Source organism: Pipistrellus hanaki (assembly GCF_964339955.1).
Source record: "Pipistrellus hanaki genome assembly, chromosome: 2".
Classification (NCBI taxonomy): Eukaryota; Metazoa; Chordata; class Mammalia; order Chiroptera; family Vespertilionidae; genus Pipistrellus; species Pipistrellus hanaki.
The window spans coordinates 133,366,452-133,390,254 of NC_140504.1; the positions used below are offsets into that span (position 1 = coordinate 133,366,452).

Here is a 23,803-nt window from a genome sequence, read left to right on the forward strand (position 1 = left end):
GAAGGCTGATCCTGGAGCAGCATGAAGAGTTCCCAGGCCCAAGAATTAGAGAAATGTCGGAAGGAAATCAGAATGGGAACTTAGAGCCTAGTCCCACTGCTCTTGTCACCCACATACTCAACGCCCCCAAGCACAGCCTGGGAAAATGAAGGTTACATTTGGTGGGATGGAGTGAGAAATCATTGCAGCTTTAATCAAGCTGTGGAATCTTCTTTGCAGATTTACAAGAATCAATTAAATAAATATTTAGTCTACAAATAGTTTATATCCAGATCTGCTTAGGAAAGAAAATAGATCAGGGAAACTTCCAACCTCCCAAATGCTGCTCAACATGAGAGAACAGTTACACACTCCGAGAGATACTGTGTTCTTTCCTCTCACATGTGGTTGACCAAATGTGGCAACTCTAAAAAGAAGCTCCCTGCCTGGCTGGTGTGTCTCAGTGGTTGAGCGTCGACCCATGAACCAGGAATTCATGGTTCAATTCCGTCAGGGAACATGCGTGGGTTGTGGGCTCAATCCCCAGAGTGAAATGTGCCTGTCATCATTGATGTTTCTATCTCTCCCTCTCCCTTCTTATCTAAAATCAACAGAAATATATTTTAAAAAAGAAAAAGAAAAAGAAGCTCCCTAATCAAGATTTCAGATCAGCCCTGGCCCAGAGTGCTAAGTGATTAGAGCACCAAAGGATCGTGGGTTCGATTCCAGTCAAGGACATGTACCTAAATTGCAGGTTACCCATCCAGGTTGGGGTAGGTGGAGGAAGCACTTATTGATGTGGCCTCCCTCACATCGATGTTTCCCCCTGCCTCCCCTTTCATTCTCTCTAAAATCAATGGAAAATATATTCTCCAGTGAGAATTAAAAAAGAAAAGAAAAGAAAAAGATTTCAGATCAGGTGCAGGCTAAAAGAGGTTTCAGCAATGTTTACTTTCTTTGAGCTCTTGGTCTTGCAAGCCCTTGCGCGGCTGCTCACCAGTCCCTACTGCATGTTGATGTCCACCCTGGTTCTTTAGCTACTTGTAAAAAGCATATAGATTTTTCCAAAAAGGCAAGTCAGAAGCCCTCTGAAGTGACTGACATGCTATATAACATTGAAACTCATCTGGCTTTCTAAAATGTCTCTGAAATGAATCACACACATTGCTTTCCATTTTTGGAATAGACAGGAACTAGTTTGGCATGTCCAGCAGGCTCATCTAGCTTCCAAAATCTGTGCTGCTGTGCATGTATGTGCATTTCTCTACGGAAAGATAATTAACAGTGCTTTCATCTGTCAGAGGCAGTTCTTTGTTTAATTATTCTTTCATCACCTTCACAAATTCACATTTAGTTCACAGGAACATTCTGGAGGAGCAGTATATGTGAGCCAATAAAAATGAATTAATGAAAAAGTGTTACAAAATCACTTTAAGAAAACATTAAAAAGTTGAATAAGAAAATAATTTTTGCAGCTAAGATATACCTTAAATACAACAAGAAATACATATGTAAAAGATGTAGACTTTGCCAATGGGAAAGAGAAATAGAAGCATGGATATCAAGACATGAATCAAATTCTTGCAAAACACCAAGACTTTATGATGGGAACAGAGAAGTGTGGACCTGGGCATGTGGAAGGGCTTACTTAAGGCTGTAATGAAAGGCCTGGACAACAGAAGGCACTGACATTTGTGCTTCCCTACACAGTCTGGTCCTGGGTTGTCAGGCCAGATATAGCAGATTCTTTAAAGAGAGGAAAGGAAACAAAAACAAGGGGTTAAGGGAAATAAATCCTAAGCCAGAAGTATAAATACTGTGAGATTGGTGTTTTTGAACGCCAATACTATCTAAAAGGGTAAAAAAAAAAATCAAAGTCTTTGATCCTAAAATTATTTTTAAGAAATATTAAATAGATTAATGTTTGTTGTTGTTTTTTTCTTTGTAGTTAGGTGTGTATACACAGGAGGGAATGCAGGCATACATTTCCTTGCATGGTCACTGAACACATTTAGCTCCCACACGAGGTTAAGTTTTTCATACCATTCTGTACTAACAGGAACCAGGACCCTCTGAACAAATGAGTGATTAAAGACTTGGCTGTGACTTTCATTTGGCTTGTTGACTTCACAACACTGAGCTTAGCAGAGCTGATGACGAGGGAGGGGGCTCCCCCCATAGAAACAGTCCTCAGAATGGCCATAGGAACAGAGGTGCTGATGCCCTCATTTACTAAAAGTCCACATATACATTACATTTTATAAAAATGGCATTTATCTAGATCTCTTGGTCCCCTCCCTAAGCCAACAAAAGAAGGGGGGCTGAGGGAGCCCTATTCATATTGGAGGGTTCCCATCCAAACCCCCTTGTTCAGGGCACAGGAGGTGGGTTCAATAGAAACCCCTCTGGGAACCAGCCTGGAGCACTTCATTGCCATCCCAGGTGAGGGCCCTCCCAGCACCACCAACATCCCGACCCACAGCCTGACCCACCGGCAGCTTCCTGCTTCAGGAGTTGGAGACTGGGTACCCATAGTGGTTGCGGTCAGCCTCACCCAGGGTCAGCGTCAGTGACAAGCTAGGCTTCTGTTCCAGCTCCCCTTCTTCCAGGCAGTGCTGTGGGGGCCGGGTTTTGAAGAAGTTGGAGATGTAGTGAACAGTGAGGCCAGCCACCAGTGCCCCCTGCAGGAGGCCCACGAGGACGTCACTCCAGTGGTGTTTGTGGTCTGACACACGGGTGTAGCCCACATAGAGGGCAAAGGCCACCAGGAAGAACTGCACCGTGCCCACTTCCAGCAGAGCCACACCTGCACATAGAGCACCAAGAACATCATGCAGAACATCCCAAAGGAGGAGTGTCCAGAGTAGAAAGACAATCTGGACTTGGTGACGTTGGCAGGACTCCCCCTGCACACCTTCTCCACCTGGACATAGACGGAGCAATTGACCCGGCTCCAATCTGGTTCACACACTGCCAGGAAGTTGGGCCTCAGCCGGCCAATCATGTACTTGGCCAGGTCTGTTAGGGACTGGCTCACTGCAGCCCCGAACAGGAATGTAGACAGCACCTTGTAGACAGCGGCCAGGTAATTGTTGAAGTTGGAGCGGGAATAGAGCCGGTCCGTGTACCAGGTAGGCTTCTCCGCGGAGACAAGGATGACGGTGGTAGTGATGGTGACCCCGGCCATGAGCCCATGAGTGATGGTGTCTGGACGGTATGGGTACCAGATGGAGTCATCACCACAGTAGAACCCTCACTTGTACGGGCATTCACGAGCGTCAGGATGGTGAAAGGCAGAGAGGCTCCGCTCCATGCCATCCCCTCCCCGGGCAGCACCCACGACCCGCAATGCCAGCCCCAGCGAGACCGGTGCCCAGCGCGTCCTGTCCCGTCCTGGGCCGGCCACAGGATCACATGGCCGCAGAGCCTGGCCCTGCAGGGGAGGGGCAAGATTTGTTTGTTTTTTAAAAATATATATATTTGTATTGATTTCAGAAAGGAAAGGAGAGAGAGAGAGAGAGAGAGAGAGAGAGAGAGAGAGAGAGAGAGAGGCATCAATGATGAGAGAGAATTATTGATTGGCTGCCTCCTGCACACCCCACACTGGGTATTAATTCCCAGTCAGGGTTGTGGGCATGTGCTTTGACCAGGAATTGAACCGTGACCTCCTGGTTCACTGATCCACGCAGTCTGGGTGGTGTTTGTTGTTGTGTTTAAAATACATATATTTTTGAAGAGACTCTGGAATTGATTCATTACCCTTCCAAAATCCCTGCCTTACCTATTTCTATCAGCCGAACACTTTACGTCCCATACCTTGTAGAAGAGGGCTTTCCTTCCTCTCCCTACCTTCTCTCAACCTACTTATAGAATAAGGAACAAGCCAATTTAAATGAACATTTATTGTGTATTTTGTGGCCTACCATATGCTAAGTACTAGAAAACCAGCTGTGAATAAGACAGACAGTAATAGTGTACCCAAGAAGTTTAGGTTCTAGTGATGGAAGACAGGCAAGAAACATATGAAAAAGAAATGAATAAACACTTTGGGTGCTGATACATGTTATGAAGAAGCTATAATAGGATATTGAGATGAAGGTGACTGGGAAAATGTGGTACGAATTTAGTTGCAGTACTCATGAGAGGCCTCTCTGAAAAAGTGACATTTGGGTCCTATTTTACCATCTAAAATTTAGATTCTAAATGATGAAAAGGAGGAACCACATGAAGATTCGGTGGAGCTCTCCAAGCAGAATGAGCAGTAGGTGTAACGGCCCGAGAGAGGGACCAGCTTAGTGCGCACAGAGGACTGAGAGAAGATCAAAGGAGTTGGAGCTCAGGGAACAAGGGAAGAATGGAGGGAGATAAGAGCAGAGGCCGAGGGAGCAAGATTTGGTGGGCTTCACATACCCCAACAAGAAGTGTGTAGGCTGTTCTGATTGCAATGGGAAGTCTTTAGATGGTTTTAAGCAGGGAATTTATATTATTTGATTTACACTTTATAGAGATTACTCTGGCTGGTAGGTGAATGGAGGAAGGGCAAGGGTCAAGGTACAGAAGGGAGATCAGTGAGAGGTGAGGGGAGATGCGGGCATTGACTTAGATGAGAAAAAGTGGAGATGGAGAGAAGTGGTTGGGTTCTGAATATATGTTAGAAGGTGGAGCCAATATGAATTTGAAGTTGGTATGTACTGATAGACTAAATACTCTGTATGAGGAAAAGAGAAGAACCAAGTAGAGCTCTTAGGTATGTGTCCTGAGCAACTTGGAGTATATTTGCATTATTTACTAACATCAGGAAGGCTGGGGGATGCAGATTTAGGGTAGTATAGAAGTCAGAGCTTTATTTGGCCATGTTAAATTTCTGATGTTTACTAGACATCCCAGTAGATATGTTGGACACACAAGTATGAAGCTTATGTGAGAATGTGAAAGCAGTTGGTGTATGAAGGTCTATGAGCAGCAGGACTAGATGAGATCACCTAGGGAGACAGTACATATAGAGAGAGCTGAGGACAGAGTTCTGGATGCTCTAATATTTAGTTCAGTGGAGGTAGTGTCTCTTATGTCCAAAGCAAGTCTTTCCTATGTTCTCTGATTTTATTCAACTCACTCCTTTTGTAGCAGCTTAAGAATGGCTGTAAATGCTTTGACACTCCTCTCACTAAGAGTGGCATACATATTCCCTTCCCTTCTATATGGGCTGCAACACTAGGGCAGTGACTTGTTTAACCAATAGAATTCATCAGAGGTAAAATTCTGGGACCTAAGAGACTATGCCATAAGAAGTCTTGCAGTTTCTTTCCAGAATAGCTGGAATACTCTCTTTGAAAGCCTGAACTATCAGGTAAGAAGACTAGTCACCCAGAGACTTCCCTGCAACAGGCCACCTGTAGGTACTCTGGTTGACATTCTCAGCTGAGCCCTACCTTCTGGTCACCCTTTCCAAGGTCTTGGCTAGGGCGTTTCAGAAGAAATTTGGCTATTTCTTCTTTTTCTAATTAGTTCACTTATTAATTTGCTCATGATCACATAATCTATGCTGGCTCAGCTGGGATGCTGGGACAGCTGAGCTGGGTTTCTCTTTCTCCACGTGGTTTCAGGGTTGGTTATTCTCTCGCTCTTGCTCTCTCTCTCCACGGCCTCTCGGTATGGCTTCTTTCATGAAGTCTCAGCAGCAGGGTACCCAGACTTCTTCCCTGGTGGTTTAAGGCTCCCAATAGCACAGAATGGAATCTGCTATGTCTCCTTACAGTTGAGGCCTGGAAGTAGCAGTGTCACTTTTGCTGTATGCTATTGGTTGAAGCGAGACACAGGCTTAGTCCAGATTTAAGGGAAAGGGACTATCCAAGTGTGTGACTACTGGGAGATGTGGTTCGCTAGGGGCCATAATGTAACAGACTGACAGGGGAAATGAGGAAGAAAATACAGAATAAAGCTGGAGATGTTGAAAGCAGGGATGTTAGGTTAGGATATCATATGCATACCACAAGGCATGCTCATTCTTTTTAAATTGACTTGAGAGAAAGAGAGAGAGAGAGAGAGAGAGAGAGAGAGAGAGAGAGAGAGAGAGAGAGATTTGTTGTTCCACTGATTTATGCATTCATTGGTTGCTTCTAGTAAGTTCCCTGACCGAAGATTGAACCTGCAACCTTGGAGTATCAGGATGACACTCTAACCAACTGAACTGCTTGGCCAGAGCTAAGGCATGTTTACTTTTTAAAGGTGAACTACAAATTGGACTCTGGGCATTTCCCAGCAGCCAAGCAGAACAGTTAGGATTAAATGAGTTACTAAAGAATCCCAAGCAGCCCTGATACACAATAAAGTAACATTATTAATGTAACGAATCCCAATAATAATAACAATAATAATAATTATTGCAGTAGTCTAAATGATAATGAAAACAGGACTAATACAGATTAAGACTAAGATACAAAAAGGGAGAAATATTTGGCTTCTAATTAGATATGAAAAGTAAGAGAGGATTATTATTAATTTTATTACATGTAGAATTTCTTTGGAATTATGTAGAAAGCTGTCTTTATTTTTAAGAGATATATACTGAAGTTTTAGGAATTAGTCAATCATGATCTATATAACCTGATAATAAATAATAAAGAAGATAAATAAGAACAGCCTTTGGCCAGTTTCCTCAGTGGTTAGAGCACTGGCCCACGGACTGAAAAGTTGCATATTCAATTCCACATCAAAGGCACGTACCTGTGTTGCAGGTTCCCTGGTCCCAGTAGAGGTCCATGTGGGAGGCAACCAATCGATGTGTCTCTCTCACAGCGATCTCTCTTTCTCTCTCCCCTTCCTCCCTTCCTTCCATTTTCTATAGAAATCAATGGAAAAGTATTCTTTGGTGGGGATTGAAAAATAATAATAAATAATGACAGTATACTATATGTAAGAAGTTCTAAGTACTATGGAAAAATAGAGCATGATTAGGAAGATTGGGAATGCAAAGATGGGGAGCAAGTACAATTTTAAACTTTGTAGTTAAGGTTAGCATCATTGATCAGAAGACAATTGAACAAAGTCTGGAAAGATTTGAGGGGTAATATGCTAGTTAGGCCAGATGTCATTCCTGACATCCTTCCAGACGAAGCCAGGGCCGGAGGGAAGCCTGGGTCCCAGGTCCTGGGTCCCCGGAGGGAAGCCTGGGTCCCGGCCAGAAGGAAGCCGGTGCCAGCAGCTGGGGGAAGGAAGGCCTACTTTTGCACAAATTTCGTGCATCGGGCCTCTAGTATATAGATAATTTGGAAAGAGCATTCAAGGCAGAGAAAACAAGTGCAAAGGCATGGGTGTATTTGGTGTGTTCACATTCTAGGAATAGCAGAGACCAATGTGAATGAAGCAGAGTGAGCCGGCAGGAATAAATGTTTATGTCCTCCCAGAATTCAGTGTTGAAATCCTAATTCCCAAGGTGACGGTATTCTGAGGTGGAGGTTTTAGGAGGTGATCAGGGCATGAGGGCAGAGTTCTCACGAATGGGATTAATGCCCTTATAAGAAACACTACTTACCCCTTCTGCCATGTAAGATTACAGTGAAACACAGCTGTCTATAGTAGGCACTAACTAGACACTGACCCTTCCAGAACTTGATAAATAAATCTATATTTGAAATGTACTAAGTTTTATCTTAAGGGGAGATCATTTTTCCCTTCTTCTGTAGCTCAACTAAACCACAGTAATGGCAGATCTGGCCCCAGTAAATTTAAACTACAAAAAGAGAAGTATGCAAAAGATTAAACAAGATGAAAGAAATTAGCCTAGCTTCATTGACAGAATGTTAGAATGCAAAAGAAAAGTGACAATGCAATAAGAGCCTGGAGAAAACCTCTACAATAAAGGAATCTAAGAAACCCCCAAACTGCAAACAGTTAAGATTGGATGCATCATGTCTGCGTTGAAAGAGATAAATGTCATATTGAAGGCCCTCAAAGGCTATGATAACAGGCTATGGCCTTCTGGTAAATGTTGAATGAACTAAAAATAGTAGTGAAAACTACCCAGTACTTAACAAGCCTCACGGAGTTCATGATGCCAATAAAACTAAAACAGTGGGGGTAAAACAAAACACTGAACACCCTTCTCTCACCCGTGGAGGAGACCAGAGGCCCTACTGAATGTGTCCTGAGTTTGAAGTGGGGTTTTGGCTTCTGAGAGTCAGTCTCGTGGCTATGAGCAGGGGCGTGGAAGGCAGCTGACCCACCACATACTGACCATGTGACTTTCACAAACATTTCTAACCATCTGTTTCCTCATGTTAATAATAACAGTCACTGCATTGTGACTACATTGTGGTTCTCACAATTAAATGACATAATACATTAGAAGGTTTAGCAAAGTTCCTGGCACATACTGAACATTAAAAATACTAACTCTGTGCGGGGCCATTGTAGCTCAGTGGTTGAGCATTGACCTATGAACCAGGAGGTCACGGTTTTATTCCGGGTCAGGGCACATGTCTGGGTTGTGGGCTCGATCCCAAATGGTGGATGGTGGGTGTGCATGAGGCAGCCAATCAGTGACTCTCTCTCATCATTGATGTTTCTATCTCTCCCTTTCCCTTCCTCCCTTCTTATTTATTTATTTATTTATTTATTTATTTATTTTTATGTAACTTTGTTATTTATGAGTCAGTTACAAAACAGACAGTGAAGTTTGATGCCCAAGTGCATGTGATAAGAAGAAAAGGGAGAGCCAAGATAGGAAACCAAGAGGACTTGGGACTCAAAGAGGCAGTGCCTAATGGATGGCAGCTTCCATGAGAATCACAGTTTGAGGAAGAACTTCCCAGAAGAATAAGAGCTGCTGTACTAGAAAGACTAAACAAGTCTTCCAGGACATGTGGTCCTGTCCAAAATGTCCACAATTAGAAAACATTTCTGGGTTCAAATAGACCATAATGTTTATTTCTACTTTGGGTTTACAGGATGAAGCCAGAAAAAATATTATCATGTTTGTTTGGTCCAATAATTGTGTTGTGGCTGTATTGTCAATAATAACCCTTCTTGCCCTGGCCAGGTGGCTCAGTTGGTTGGAGAGGCATCCTGTGCACCAAAATGTCATGGGCTCGATTCCCAGTCAGGGCACATACCTAGGTTGCAGGTTCAATCCCCGGTCAGGGCTTGTACAGGAGGCAACTGATCAATGTTTCTCTCTCACATTGATGTTTCTCTCTCTCAATTTCTCTCTTTCCTAAAAAATCAATAAAAACATATCCTCATATGAGGATTTAAAAAACAAAACAAAACACATTTCTTGCCTTGGCAGCCTAACTGGTAATGGCTCATGGGTGAGGTTAGTGGGTCTGGGTTCGAATCTAATAAGAAAATGGAATTTATGTGAACTATGGATCAAGTGTTGCCACTGACATTTTGGACAGGACCAAATGTCCACTAATCCAAAACAACAAACTGTCATAATAATTGAGTCATGTTATTCTAGGTCTAAAGCTTATGCTCTTAATTATTGTATTATCCCATCTTAAGATTTTACTTGGGATAGTATAATCAATAAAGTTGAACACACAAAAAATATGTGTAAAGAAAACGAAAATATATATTTGTGAAATAATTCCATAATTAAATACGAGGTGGGCTTATATTTCAAAGAATTTTCATTCTAACAAAATTTCCCGTTATTAGGGCCTTTCTAAAAACAATAACAACAAGCTCATGCCCTGTTCTTTCATCTGCTGTTATTTTCCCTTAAAAAAACCCTGCCTCTTATTCACCTTAGAATCCACAGCAGAGAGTAGAGGCTCAATAAATGTTTGCTTAGTAAACCCAAAATGTGGCCCTAAAACCATATTTTTTCATATAATACCTCAAAATGTAGCTTATAATCACATAATTAAATATTACTTAGCAACAAAAAGGGATGAGTTACTATGCATTAAACAGAATGAATCTCAAAAGCATTATAAAAAAAAGGGCTATATTGTATGAATTCATCCTGGTTAAAAAAAAACCAAAAAACTATAGGCACAGAAAACTAATCAGTAGTAGACAGGGGGTGGGAAGGTGCTTGATCACAAAGAGGCAAGAAGAAAATTTGAGATGATGGAAATGTTCTCTATCTTTATTGTGGTGGTTACACGACTGTATACCTGTGTCAAAAATCCACATAACTGTGTATGCAAAAGGGTACATTTTACTTATAAATTATGCCACAATAAACCTGACAAAAAATAAAGACCCTAAGATCATGATATATGATACTCTTTGGTAATTTCCTTAACATATACTCAATAATTTTGAGGTGACTATCAGTATTTCACAGAAGTCATGAAAGCAATTTTCCTGTTATTAACAAGTCTGAAACATCATCTAACTATAGCTTCTCAAAGATAAATAACCCTAACTACTCATTTTCTATTTTTTTTTTTTTTTTGCAAAGAACATGTTGTATAGGCCTGAAAAGGTGAAAAATGAGATACAAGCCATAATTTTGTAGAATCCCACAAAGCTAAAAAGTGGAAAAGAGGTGAAACACAAGGTATCTTGTACAAAAGGTATTTGGTTTAACTATACAAGATATGAACAATTAAAATGTAACCGTCCATTTTAAAGGTACATAAAAAGTATCCAGTATTAGATAGCTGCTTATCTTTATGGATGATTTCCTTGTTTGGTTATCTCTGTCACAGTCATATCACTGAAGGTTGTTATATGATGGCTTTCATGGTTTCCCATTCATTCATCCACTTTTTCATTTAATAACTGTTTGATGAATGTCTCTATATGCCAGACACTGGGGATGCAGGAGTAAAACACAGGAGAGCCTTGCCTTTTGCCTTACACTCTAGCGAGGAGTGAGACCAGAAATGTGGACAAATAAATACCTCAGGGTGATGTTAAGTCTTATGAAAAATACAAAAGGGTAATGGGGCATAGTGACTTTGGGATAGGTAGAATACTTTGGGTAGTGGTGAGGGGATCTGAGGAGACATCTGCACAGAGAACTCTGGAAAGTGAGTGATGAATGAAGAGTCAGCCATGAGAAGAGTATTCCAGGCAGCATAGTCACAAAAAGAGCAAAGACCTGAGATAGAAATGTGTTTGGCAATAAATGAGGGCTCCTCATGTGGTCAGAAGGCACTGAACAAGGTGAGAGTGTTAGCAGATGAGTCTAGAAAGCAATGCAGGCCTCGGAGGCCTTGAAAAGGAGCTTCAGTTTTATTCTAATGGAAATGGGAAATTATCAGAGGGTTATAGTATTCTTTTAAAAGCATCTCTGGCTTCTCTAGTGATGGGCAAGAAGATCAACTTACAAAACAATCAGATGGCCATGCAGTCATCCAGGCAAGAGATGAGGGTGGCTTGGTTCAAGCTGGCAGTAGTCATGGTGTAAAGAGGTCTCATAGAGGCTCCTCTTTGCAGGTAGGAGTAACAAGACTTGCTGATGGATTGGATAGGGGTGTTGAGAGAAAAAACTGGGTGCATGGGGATGCTGTACCCAAGATCAAGAAAACTGGGATGGCCTGGCCGGTGTGGCTCAGTGGTTGAGTGTCAACCTATGAATCAGGAGGTCACAGTTTGATTCCTGGTCAGGGCACATGCCTGGGTTGCAGGTTTGCTCCTCAGTAGGGAGCATGCAGGAGGCAGCTGATCATTGATTCTCTCTCATCATTGATGTTTCTATCTCTCTCTCCCTCTCCCTCCCTGAAATCAATAAAAACATATTAAAAAGAAAACCAGGATAGGAAATTATTTCTGGAGGGTGAACAATAATTCTATTTTGATCTTGTTATTTTTTTTTAAAATATATTTTATTGATTTTGTACAGAGAGGAAGGGAGAGAGATAGAGAGTTAGAAACATCGATGAGAGAGAGTCATCGATCAGCTGCCTCCTGCACACCCCCCACCGGGGATGTGCCCGCAACCAAGGTACATGCCCCTGACCGGAATCGAACCCGGGACCCTTCAGTCCCCAAGCCGACGCTCTATCCATTGAGCCAAACTGGTCCCGGCTGATCTTGTTATTTTTGAGATGCATTAAAGAGATAAAAGTGGAGAGGTAAGAAAGCAGTTAAATATTCAAGTGTGGAGATCTGAGGAAGAGATCAGTGTTGAACACATAACTGTATAATTCATCAGTATGAATGTAGATTATATTTAAAGCAGTGAGACTGGATTTAATTATGGAGTGAACTTAGGTGAGGAAGAAAGATGTCCCAGATAAGTGACCTGAGGGACTTTAATACTTATAGGTGGAGTAAGGGGAGAAGTGACCGACAAGAAACTCCAGTGTCATAGAAGGAAAACTGAGAGCACATGGAAATGGAAGCCAACAAAGGGATGTGGTTTAAATAGGAGGAAATGTTCATCTCTGTCAAATCCTGCAGAAAGGTCAAATTGAAGAGGACTGAGAATTGCCATTGTATTTGGCAAGGTGAAGTTGGTATCAGATTTGATGAAGTGATGAAAACATGATTGCAGTGAGCTGAACAGAGAAAAAGAAGTAGAGGGAGCAAGTATAGACAACTGTTGAAAAGACTCACCTTGAAAGGATGCTGAGATACAGGGCAGAAGCTGGCAAGGATATGGGCTGTGGGGAGAGTTTGTGTAAGGGCAATACTAAGGTATGATGCAGAAAAGGGGCAGATAATGGGAGTAGTGAAATCCTCAAGCAAGCAGGCCTGATATCCAGAGACCTAGAGAGATTCTAAATGTGAAAGGAGGGAGACAAGCATTCAGTTAGGAAGGTTAGTAGATCTGATGGTGAGAAAACGAGGTAATGCCAAGACCAGTTTGGCTCAGTGGATAGAGCGTCAGTCTGTGGACTGAAGGGTCCCAGGTTCGATTCCGGTCAAGGGCATGTACCTTGGTTGCGGGCACATCCCTGGTAGGGGGTGTGCAAGAGGCAGCTGATCGGTGACTCTCTCATCGATGTTTCTAGCTCTCTATCCCTCTCCCTTCCTCTCTATAAAAAATCAATAAAATATATTTTTTTAAAAAGAAAGAAAACAAGGTAATTACTGCTGGATGATGTCTGTTCCTATACTGAGCATGAGTGAGATCACTACTTGAAAACGAAGGATGATGAAGTATTGTAGGTTTAAGGAGAAAGGAGATGTGAAATAACTTGGAGTCAAAGGCAATGTCATACTCATATTTGCATCCTACCGAGCACGATGTCTAGAACATCAGAGGCACTAAACAATGTTTGAAGAGTGACTGAAGTTAAAAATCACAATAGAGCCCTAGCTTGTTTGGCTCAGTAGATAGAACATCTGCCTGATGACTGAAGGGTCCAGGGTTCAATTCCAGTCAAGGAACATGTCTGGGTTGCAGGTTCGATCTCCAGTAGGACGCATGCAAGAGGCAACCAATCAATGATTCTCATCACTGATGTTTTTACCTCTCCCTCTCCCTTCCTCCCTGAAAAAAAAAAAAAAAAAAAAAAAAAAAAAAATATATATATATATATATATATATATATATATATATATATTATACACACACACACACACAAATATATATATATATATATATATATATATATATATATATATATATATATATATATAATTTTTTAAAAATCACAATAGGAAGGAAGAACTGACCCATGGACACAGACAATAGAGTGGGAAGGGCCAGGGGGAGGGCCTATGTAATACTTTCAACAATAAAGATTTTTTTAAAAAGGAAGAACTGTGATATTCATTAAAGTTTACAAGAGTGCCCAGCTGCTGTGGCTCAGTGGTTGAGCACTGACGCATGAACCAAGACATCACGGTTCAATTCCCAGTCACGACATATGCCTGGGGTTTCAGGCTCAATCCCCAGTAGGGGGCGTGCAGGAGGCAGCCAATCGATGTTTTTCATTACTGATGTTTCTCTATCTCCCTTCCTCTCTCAATAAAAATATATTTTTTAAAATAAAAGCTTGTAAGAGTGACATATTTGTAGAGTACTTTGGTTTACAAATGGTATAGGATCTACTTTAATTTACACAATAAATTCTCGAATACTAGAGGAAGGAGGCATCCTTGCAAAAGGTAATTTAGGACAAGATTACTACTTTACACTTTCCCACTGTTAACCTTTTTTTTTTTTTTTTAGTTTTAAAAAAATTTAATCTTTATTGTTCAAAGTATTACATGTCCTGTCCCGTGTCCCCCCCCCCTCTCCCCCCCCTGGCATTGACCCTTCTAGCCTGCCCCCATCCCCTGCCTCAGGCCTTCACCACCCTAGTCTTGTGTCCATGGGTTATGTATATATGCATGCAAGTTCACTTTCCACCCACCACCCCCATCTTCCCTCTGAGATTCCACAGTCTGTCACATGCTTCTATGTCTGTGGATACTATACTAATCTTTTTAAGGGTGAGGGGATTTTATCTTTTTGTTGTTGTTGTTAATCCTCACTAGATGATATATTTTGCATTCCTTTTTTAAAAACTATGTTTTTATTGATTTTTAGAGAGAGAGGAAGGGAGAGGGATAGAGACAGCAACACTGATGAAATGAGAGAGAAACACATTGACAGCTTGCCTCCTGCATGCCCCTGACTGGGGATTGAACCTGTAACCGGGCTGACCAGGAATCGAAGGGTGACCTGTTGGTTTCTGGGTCGATGCTCAATAGCTGAGTCACACTTGCTGGGCCCCATTGATTTTATTTATTTATTTATTTATTTATTTATTTATTTATTAATTTATTTATTTTAGAGAAAGTGGAAGGAAGGGGGAGAGACAGAGAGAAACATCAATGTGAGAGAAACATCAATTGGTTGCCTCTCACATGCATCTGGACTGGGGCCAGGGATTGAGCCTGAAACTGAGGTATATACCCTTGATTGAAATCAAATTTGTGCCCCTTCAGTCCAAGGGCTGACACTCCAACCACTGAGCAAAACCCGGCTGGGTTGGATTCTTTTTTTTCATCTTTACATTCTCAGAATGTACATAGAATAGTACTGGCATAAAGTGCACAATAATATTTTTTAAAATATAAATGCATGACTATAAACACATGGAACTTTTAATCCCAAAAGGATTAAGTACTTCAGGGATGAAAAGTTATAGTGGATTATAAAGTTAAATGGATGCTTTAGGGCCATTTTGACGGAGTTACAAAACTTTCTTTGTAACATTATTTCTTTTTTTAAAAAATTAAATTTATTGGAGTGACATTAGTTAATAGGTTTCAGGTGGAGATATCTATGATACAAGATCTGTATATTGCACTGTGTGCCTACCACCCAAAATTAAATCATCTTCTGCTACTATAAATTAGGCCCTCTTCACCTATCCCCCTTTTTCTGTTTGTATTTATGAGTTTCAGTTTTATTTCCCACAAATGAGTGAGATCATATGGTTCTTAGCTTTTTCCGACTTGTTTTGCTTAGCATTTCTCAAGGTCCATCCATGTTCTACCAAGTGGCAATATTTCATCTTTTCACATGGCTGAGTAGTATTCCACTATGTACTTGTACCGCACCTTCTTCCTCCAGCCCTCCATTGCAGGCCACTTTGGATGTCTCCATGTCTTGGCCACTGTGAATAAGGCTGTAATGAACACAAGGATGCATATATCTTTGCAAATACATGTTTTCCAGTTTTTCAGGTATATACCCAGAAGAGGGATTGCTGGTTTATATAGTAACTCTATTTTTATTTTTATTATTTATTTATTTATTAAATATATTTTATTGATTTTTCACAGAGAGGAAGGGAGAGAGACAGAGAGCTAGAAACGTCAATGAAACATCGACCAGCTGCCTCCTGCACACCCCCCACCGGGGATATGCCCGCAACCAATGCACATGCCCTTGACCGGAATCGAACCAGGGACCCCTCAGTCTGCAGACCGACGCTCCACCACTGAGCCAAACCGGTTTCGGCTATTTTTATTTTTTTGAGGAATCGCCAGAGTGTTTCCCATAGTGGTTATACCAGTACTTTCTCACCAGCAGTGAATGAAGGTTCCCTTTTCACCACAACCTCTCCAACAGTTATTACTTGTCTTGTTGTTGAGGTAGAATCACATTGTAGTTTTGACTTGTGTTTCCCTCAGGGGTCTTCAAACTACGGCCCGCGGGCCACATGCAGCCCCCAGGGGAGTCTGATCCTGCCCGCCAGGTTTTTTGGGCAGTGAGCGCAGCGGAGGTGTTACAGTAGGAATTAGTAGTTCATATAGTCCGGCCCTCCAGCTCTCTGAGGGACCGTGATCTGGCCCCCACTTTAAAAAGTTTGAGGACCCCTGCGGCCTAACTGCTAGTGAGGTTGAACATCTTTTCATTATTTATTGGCCATTTGTATGCTTTCTTGGGAGATTTCTCTGTTCAGGTCCCCTGCTCATTTTTTAATTGAGTTTTTGTTTGTTTGGTGTTGAGTTTTATAATTTCTTAATATATTTTGGATATTAAACCTTTGCCAGAGCTATTGTTTGCAAATATCATTTCTCATTCTGGTATACCCAGTTAGATAGACATGAACAGAGCAAGGACGATGGGCCAGTTACAGAAACTCACCAGGGCAGAAAGCCTTGGATGCCTGGCTGCTGGGGTGATATCCAGCATCTAGAAGGGTTCAGGAATCTGGAGAAGGCATTGCATGTAAATTAACAAAGAGACTAGAAATATAATATAAATTGGTAATCCATGGGGGAGTCAGAAGAGAGCTTAGCTTCAGTAACCAAGTTCTCTGAATCTCCGGACCTTTTGTTATTTAGTAACACAAATTGACCTAAAGCAAAGCAGATATACATATCAAAGGTAAGGTTTGGTATACAGTAGGCATTGTCAGATTGGGGGAACTGCCTTCTGCTGTTCAGGTGTTTGGCCAGCAGGAGGCAATAACAGGTAGATTAAAATGCCCTCAGCTGCCTAGCAACAGGCAATAATATATGCAGATCTTCAGGTTTTGGGAAATGACTTTGGCCATTCCAGTAGGCAATAATATATATCTTCAGCCCTGCTGAAGCCTCAAGGTTCCATCAACCTTTTGATGAAACTTCTTGCATTTATGACCTACTGGAATTAGCCTCCAGCACCTGGCAAGGGGCACAACTGGGAAAACAAGATCCTCACTCCCAGGATAACCTTTCTTCTCCTAGCATATTGCTGGTTATGCGGTTTGGAACCCTGACTTTTCATATTATTAGTTATGCCGTTTAGACCCCTCTGACCTTTTCCTCCCTTAAGATAGTATCTAGGCCTCAGTTGTATTTCAGCTCCAGGCTCAGAAAAGCAGCAGTACCAGACAAGTGGCACTGTGGCTGCTTTAGGACCAGCTGCATTGACTAATGACTTCCTGCCCTGGAGACAACCAATCAGTGGAGACCATGACCCTGGAAAAGCACACCTGGAAAGCTGATGAATATTCCACTGAGATCCTCCACTGAGACCTTGCCTAAGATGCCTAAGATTTCCACCTGCAAGGGAGAAATAAATACCCTCAGGATGAAGGACCCAGAAACACACCTGTGCCATCCCCTCCCCCTTCTTTCCTCTAAGGGACCCCACGAGACTTGCAACCAGAGTAGGAATACGCAGCGGCACCTGAACCGGACCTACTGCCCTGAACCTGTCCCCAAGGCCCTCTTTTCTCTGACTTCCCAGTGAGCCAAAGCATCCCTGCCTAGGCTTGCCTGTTGCTTCTTCTATGTCCTTTCTTGTTTCACTTTCCTAAGCATATTTTTGCTGCAGCCAATGAATTGTTACTTACCTTGCTACACTTTATTTCTTGAACGAAATCTTTCCTTTAAGACAGAAAGTGAGGTCTCTTTTCTCCTGGTAATAATTCGGTTGGCTGCCTCTTTGTTTTGTTGTATGTAACATTATTTTAATAATGAAAAATGAATTTTGAGTCACACCCTTATATATGGACATCTCATATATTTGCTTTGATCTATTTCTATAATGTGATTCATTTTGTCTTGTTCAGCTAAAACTGCATTGTGAACTGCTAGTAAGTCCTCAAACCCTTCAGAACTACCTGTCCTGTGACAGTCCTCCTCCAGGAAGACCAGAGATATTTCTGTCTGTGGGGTTGGTGAAGTACCACACACCCCTGAAGACCAGCCCCAAAGGAGTGTTTCACTAGCAGGCAGATTCTCTCTCCACTTAACTCCTACATTAGGCTTCTCTTACCCATAGGGTTGTGTATAGCATGGCCTCCCATTTCTTTTCTTTTTTTTTTTTTTTTAATATATTTTATTGATTTTGTACAGAGAGGAAGAGAGAGAGAGAGAGTTAGAAACATCGATGAGAGAGAGTCATCGATCAGCAGCCTCTTGCACACCCCCTACTGGGGATATGCCCGCAACCAAGGTACATGCCCTTGACCGGAATCGAACCCGGGACCTTTCAGTCCCCAAGCCGAAGCTCTATCCATTGAGCCAAACCGGTTTCGGCGGCCTCCAATTTCTTGTAACACTGGAGTAAAATGCTTGAAAAAGTAATATAAAGAGAGAAAATGTGCTTGGACATACACATGGGAAGGAACAGGAGGAAAGGCAGAAACAGAGAAAGGGGGGAAGAGACATCTGCTCAATTTAAAGTCAGTTAATATAATTACAGTCATTCAGTTGAACAATAAAAGAAGACGATAAACTTCACTGATGCAGATATCAAAACAGAACAAAACCATGGCAGAGGGGCAGAAAGAACTGAGAGCATGCACCCCTCCAGTGGTCACTTTGCCTTGTAATAATCAAACAAGCTATTTTTACACTGGGAAAACTACATGTGCCCATAGATAGCTCTGGTTTCAGGTTTACATATCACCTCAAGTCACAAAGGAGAGAGAATATATACATATGTATTAAGGTTTTTACCAAGAACACTTGGCTTTTCTGATTAGAAAACAGCTCAAGAGAAGGGGGAATGAGGGGTTGGAAACCATTAAACAGTCATTGTGTAAGTGGCTGGCGCCCTCTGGTGGCAATTTAGATTCCTTGTATGTGGATCCTAAGATGCATTTCTGAGGAGAAAAAAATCTTTTAAGAAAAACAAAACAAAACAAAACAAAACTCTCATTTTAATGTCCTGAAGTTTTCTTCAGTATACTCTGTTAAGCAAAGCTTGGGAAAATAGAATATTTAATATTTGTCTGTAACATAATTATGTTTTTAGAAAAGCTTCTTTGACAAAATAAAATGGCAGTGAAAAAAGACAATAGTAACGAGTCCTTTAAGAGCAGTTTTCTCCTGCCCATTTGCCATCATTACCCAACTTTAGAGAATTTGCACAAGGGAATTTAACCCTTGAAAATGGGTCAATAGGATGCTAATTGCTATTTACATATTAACAAATGTACTTGGAAAAGCATTCAACCAGAAGGCCTTTCAATATAGTTTATATGGAAAGACTATCCTTTAATTTATGCTAAGATAGCCCTCTGCAAAGCTTGATGCGCGCATGCGCGTGTGTTTGCTGTTTAATACAATGTTAAGGTTCATAGAAAAAAATTTTCATTTTGATTCTTTACTATGTTTTTACTGATCAGGAAAGAGTAGGCATGTTTGGTACAGCTATAACAATACAAAATGATCTTTTTTAAAAATATATATTTTATTGATTTTTTCACAGAGAGGAAGAGAGAGGGATAGAGAGTCAGAAACATTGATGAGAGAGAATCATCCATCAGTTGCCTCTTGGACACCCCCTACTGGGGATGTGCCCACAACCAAGGTACATGCCCTTGACCGGAAATGAACCTGGGACCCTTCAGTCCCCAGGCCGACGCTCTATCCACTGAGCCAAACTGGTTTCGGCACAAAATGATCTTGAGGTAACCATTCATAAGTTGTTTGACAGCCTAAGGATTGGGGTATTTGATAGGCAAAAGCAAGCTGGTATTGACAAGATTCTTTCACAGACAGGTCACGCTGTTGGTACTGTAGAGGATGGACCAGATCAGGGAGAGGAAGAAAGACCAGATAGAAAGCTGCTGGATAGTCTAAGGGAAAGGTGATGCAAGCCTAAATTAGTAAATAGAGAGGATGGAAAAGACAGGCTAGATTGAAGTTATTTCTGAAAGGGAATATTTATTAGTGACAGAATATGAGCGGGGTGAGAGGGAGGAATTGGAAATAACTCTGAGAGCCACCTTGAAAAATGGATGGATAGTGACACCATCAACTAAAAACAGGAACATAGACTGGACCCAGAATGTTTTGGTATTTTGTTTATGCAGGTAGATGATAAATAATAATATGGAAGAAAAAGGAGTCACATACTAAACTTGACAAGCTCAGAAAAGGCCCACTTGGCAGGCCTTATAAACTCAGAGACCAAGGTAACCTCACAGGTTGTGGTCTGAATTTAAAATTCCTAACTAAAAGTGGGTCCTGGTGGATAGTTATGTCCTAAGCCTGTAGATTCCTTGACAATGGTCAATATTTAACTTTGAAATTGTCTACTGTCTTTGTGTATCTAAGATAACATACCAGAGAAACCAAGATGGCGGCAAAGGTAAACAACTAAACTGCCGCCTTACACAACAATTTCAAAACTACAACTAAAAGACAAAACGTCTATCACTCAGAACCACTGGAAAGCTGGATGAATGGAAATGCTACGATTAGAAGGAAAGAGCATAAGCGCTGCAAAGCTGAGGTACTGAGGCTCGCAAATTGGGCTAGTGGCGGGTGACTGGGTGTGCTGCTTTTTTTCAACCCAAAGGGAAACAAGCTCCTGATCACTCTGAAATCCAGTTTCTGGGGTCACGCTGGGGACCCAGACGCCCACAGGGAGAAGCTGGTCTGTGGGCCGTCGGGGCGGAAAGTGAGAGTGACATTTTTGCAGAGGTGCGCCCAACAATCACTGTTTACTGCGCTGGAGCGTGGGACACTAGGACTTGGAAACACGGAAAGGCAGACTAGCAGCCATTGCTGTTTGCCACACCCCAGCCTAGTGATGCCCTGAGACCCCAACCCACACAACCTACAAACACACCCAAACTCCCAGCGGCAGCTTTTGCATATAAATGGCCTGTCCTATCGAAGCTTAACCAAATAAACTACAGCTCCAGTCAGACAGCCCCAAAACCTCCAAACCCCAAGCAAAGAGGAGAAAACTGTAGTTCTTGCTGTAGCTCCTGCTGGGTGGCCTCAGACAGTAGCTGACCTGCACCTCATTGGAGATCCAGAAACTAGTGTATCTAGTGGTCTGTGTGAGATGATACCAGGTTTCAACTACTCTCATAAGGGACACATTCAAGAGGCAGACTCAGTGAACACCAAAGTCCCAATGGAACAAGTCCTGCCCCATAAGCGTGTCTCCAGCACAGCAATTCTGTTATAGACACAGCAGGTCCTCCCAGTCAATTGGCCTGGAGGTCAATTCCTCCCAGTGATAACAACAACAATCAAGACTTAACTACAACACGGCTGTACACACAGTCCACAAAGGGGTGCACCAAGAGTGTCCACCTCAGGTAACTGGGAGGCTGACCCATTGAATTATATAGGACACCTAACACACAAAGCACCCTATCAACTCAGGAAAGCAGCGAAAATGAGGAGACAAGGAAACAGATCACAAACAAAAGAAATGGGGAGAACAAACAATTGTACGTAGAGTTCAAAACCACGGTCATAAAGTTCTTCAAGAATTTCCTAAAAAAAAGGCTGATAAATTTAACGAGACCCTTGATGATATGAAAAAGGACCAACTAGAAATTAAACATATACTGACTGAAATAAAAAATATTATACAGAGACCCAACAGCAGACTAGAGGAACGCAAGAATCAAGTCAAAGATTTGGAATACAAAGAGGCAAAGGACACTCCTCCGGAGAAGCAAGAAGAGAATCCAGAAAGTTGAAGATAGTATAAGAAGCCTCTGGGACAACTTTAAGCGTACCAATATCAGAATTATGGGGGTGCCAGAAGAAGAGAGAGAGCAAGACACTGAAAACCTATTTAAAGAAATAATGACCTAAAACTTCCCCCACCTGGTGAAAGAAATAGACTTACAACTCCAGGAAGTGCACAGAACCCCAAACAAAAGGAATCCAAAGAGGACCACACCAAGACACATTATAATTAACCCTTTGCACTCCGCTGTCCCCTCTCAGGGGACATTGCAGTTTATTAGTGATTATGGGGAATTGAGTTATTTCAACGCACGTTTCCACCGTTAGCGTCGAGTAGCTGGTAGCCAATGTCCAGAATGGTTCGGAGTGCAAAGGGTTAAAATGCCAAGGGCAAAAGACAAAGAGAAAATCTTACAAGCAGCAAGAGAAAAACAGTTAGCTATAAAGGAGCACCCATATGATTATCAGCTGATTTCTCAACAGAAACTATGCAGGCCAGACTAGAGTGGCGAGAAATATTCAAAGTGATGAACAGCAAGAACCTACAACCAAGATTACTCTACCCAGCAAAGTTATCATTCAGAATTGAAGGCCAGATAAAGAGCTTCACAGATAAGAAAGAGCTAAAGGAGTTCATTACCACCAAACCAGTATTATATGAAATGCTGAAAGGTATTCTATAAAAATATAATAGAATCAGGGGCATAGAATGGGAGTGGATTGATAATTCTCAGGGGGAAAGGGGTGTCTGTGCCAGGGGTACAGGAAGAGACTGGAAAAAAATCATACCCCTATGGATGAGGACAGTGGGGGGGAGGTAAGGGCAGAGGGTAGGTTGGGAACTGGGTGGAGGGGAGCTATAGGGGGAAAAAAGGAGAAACAATTGCAATAATCTGAACAATAGAGATTTATTAAATTTAAAAAAATAATAAATGTCTTAATTTTGCTGAATTATTTTTATTCTACCAAAAAGCTAACTTGTGTAAATAGAGTCACTAATTCAAGTGATATATGCTTACAACATAACAATTTCTTTGTAACACATACTTGTGTCATTATGTTAAATAATTCCACCTGTAAAACAGGAATAATAATAGTATCTACTTCATATGATTATCATATGGATTAAATGAGTTAACAAATATAAACTGCTAGAATAGTGCCTGAAAAATGGCAAACACTCAACAGAAGACTGCCATTATTATCACTATTACTAACCTGTGGCAGAATGACTTCTAAATTCATAATATTTATTTTAAAAATAAAACATTACTTGAAAAATAAATACTAAGGTAGTCTGATTTTAAAAATATAAATGACTCAATGTACTTGTGCATTTTAACAATAATCCTATATAATAAAAGCCTAATATGCAAATTGACCAAAACGCAGAACAACCAGTGGAACAACCAGTAGCTATGATGTACACTGACCACCAGGGGGTAGACGCTCAACGCAGGAGCTTTTCCCAGCCCGCAGGCCCCAGGCCAGCCAAGGTGGATGCCAGCAAGCAGGTGGATGACAGCCCGCCTAGTTGCCCCACAGAGGGAGGCAAAGGGCACCAGCGGGGGGCAGGGCCAGCAAGCAGGTGGCACCAGGCTGGCCAAGGTGGTGCCAGTGGAGGGCCACCCCACCTCCAATCGCCCTGCCAGTTGCCCCACAGATCGGCCAGTTGCCCCACAGATCGGCCCTGCATGAATTTACCCACAGATAGGGACCCTACCCATGCAAGAATTTCATGCACCTGGCCTCTAGTTTTTACATAAAAAACAAAAACAAAGTAGAAAATTTAAGCCAAAAATAATGAAATAATTTTCACAAAAAATGTAAGTAAGCTTTAAAAGAAAGAACTTTTTTTTTTTAAAATATATTTTATTGATTTTGTACAGAGAAGAAGGGAGAGAGATAGAGAGTTAGAAACATCGATGAGAGAGAGTCATCGATCAGCTGCCTCTTGCACACCCCCTACTGGGGATATGCCCGCAACCAAGGTACATGCCCTTGACCGGAATCGAACCCGGGACCCTTCAGTCCCCAA

The 23,803-nt window shown here is 41.8% G+C and overlaps 1 protein-coding gene and 1 pseudogene across 2 annotated transcripts in view; both read right to left on the reverse strand.

Moving 5' to 3' along the window:
- Window positions 1-2,486: 2,486 nt before the first annotated feature.
- LOC311616442 (phospholipid phosphatase 2-like) lies at window positions 2,487-3,330 on the reverse strand (annotated as a pseudogene). The gene has a single exon. The product of its transcript is annotated as a phospholipid phosphatase 2-like (transcript).
- A 1,613-nt stretch (window positions 3,331-4,943) lies between these two features.
- Window positions 4,944-23,803, reverse strand: part of CCDC18 (coiled-coil domain containing 18) — a 150,181-nt gene continuing 131,321 nt past the window's right edge. Inside the window, exon 30 of the mRNA XM_084873374.1 lies at window positions 4,944-4,961. The gene's annotated coding sequence lies outside the window, so the exon portion shown is untranslated. The remainder of the gene's footprint in view (window positions 4,962-23,803) is intronic.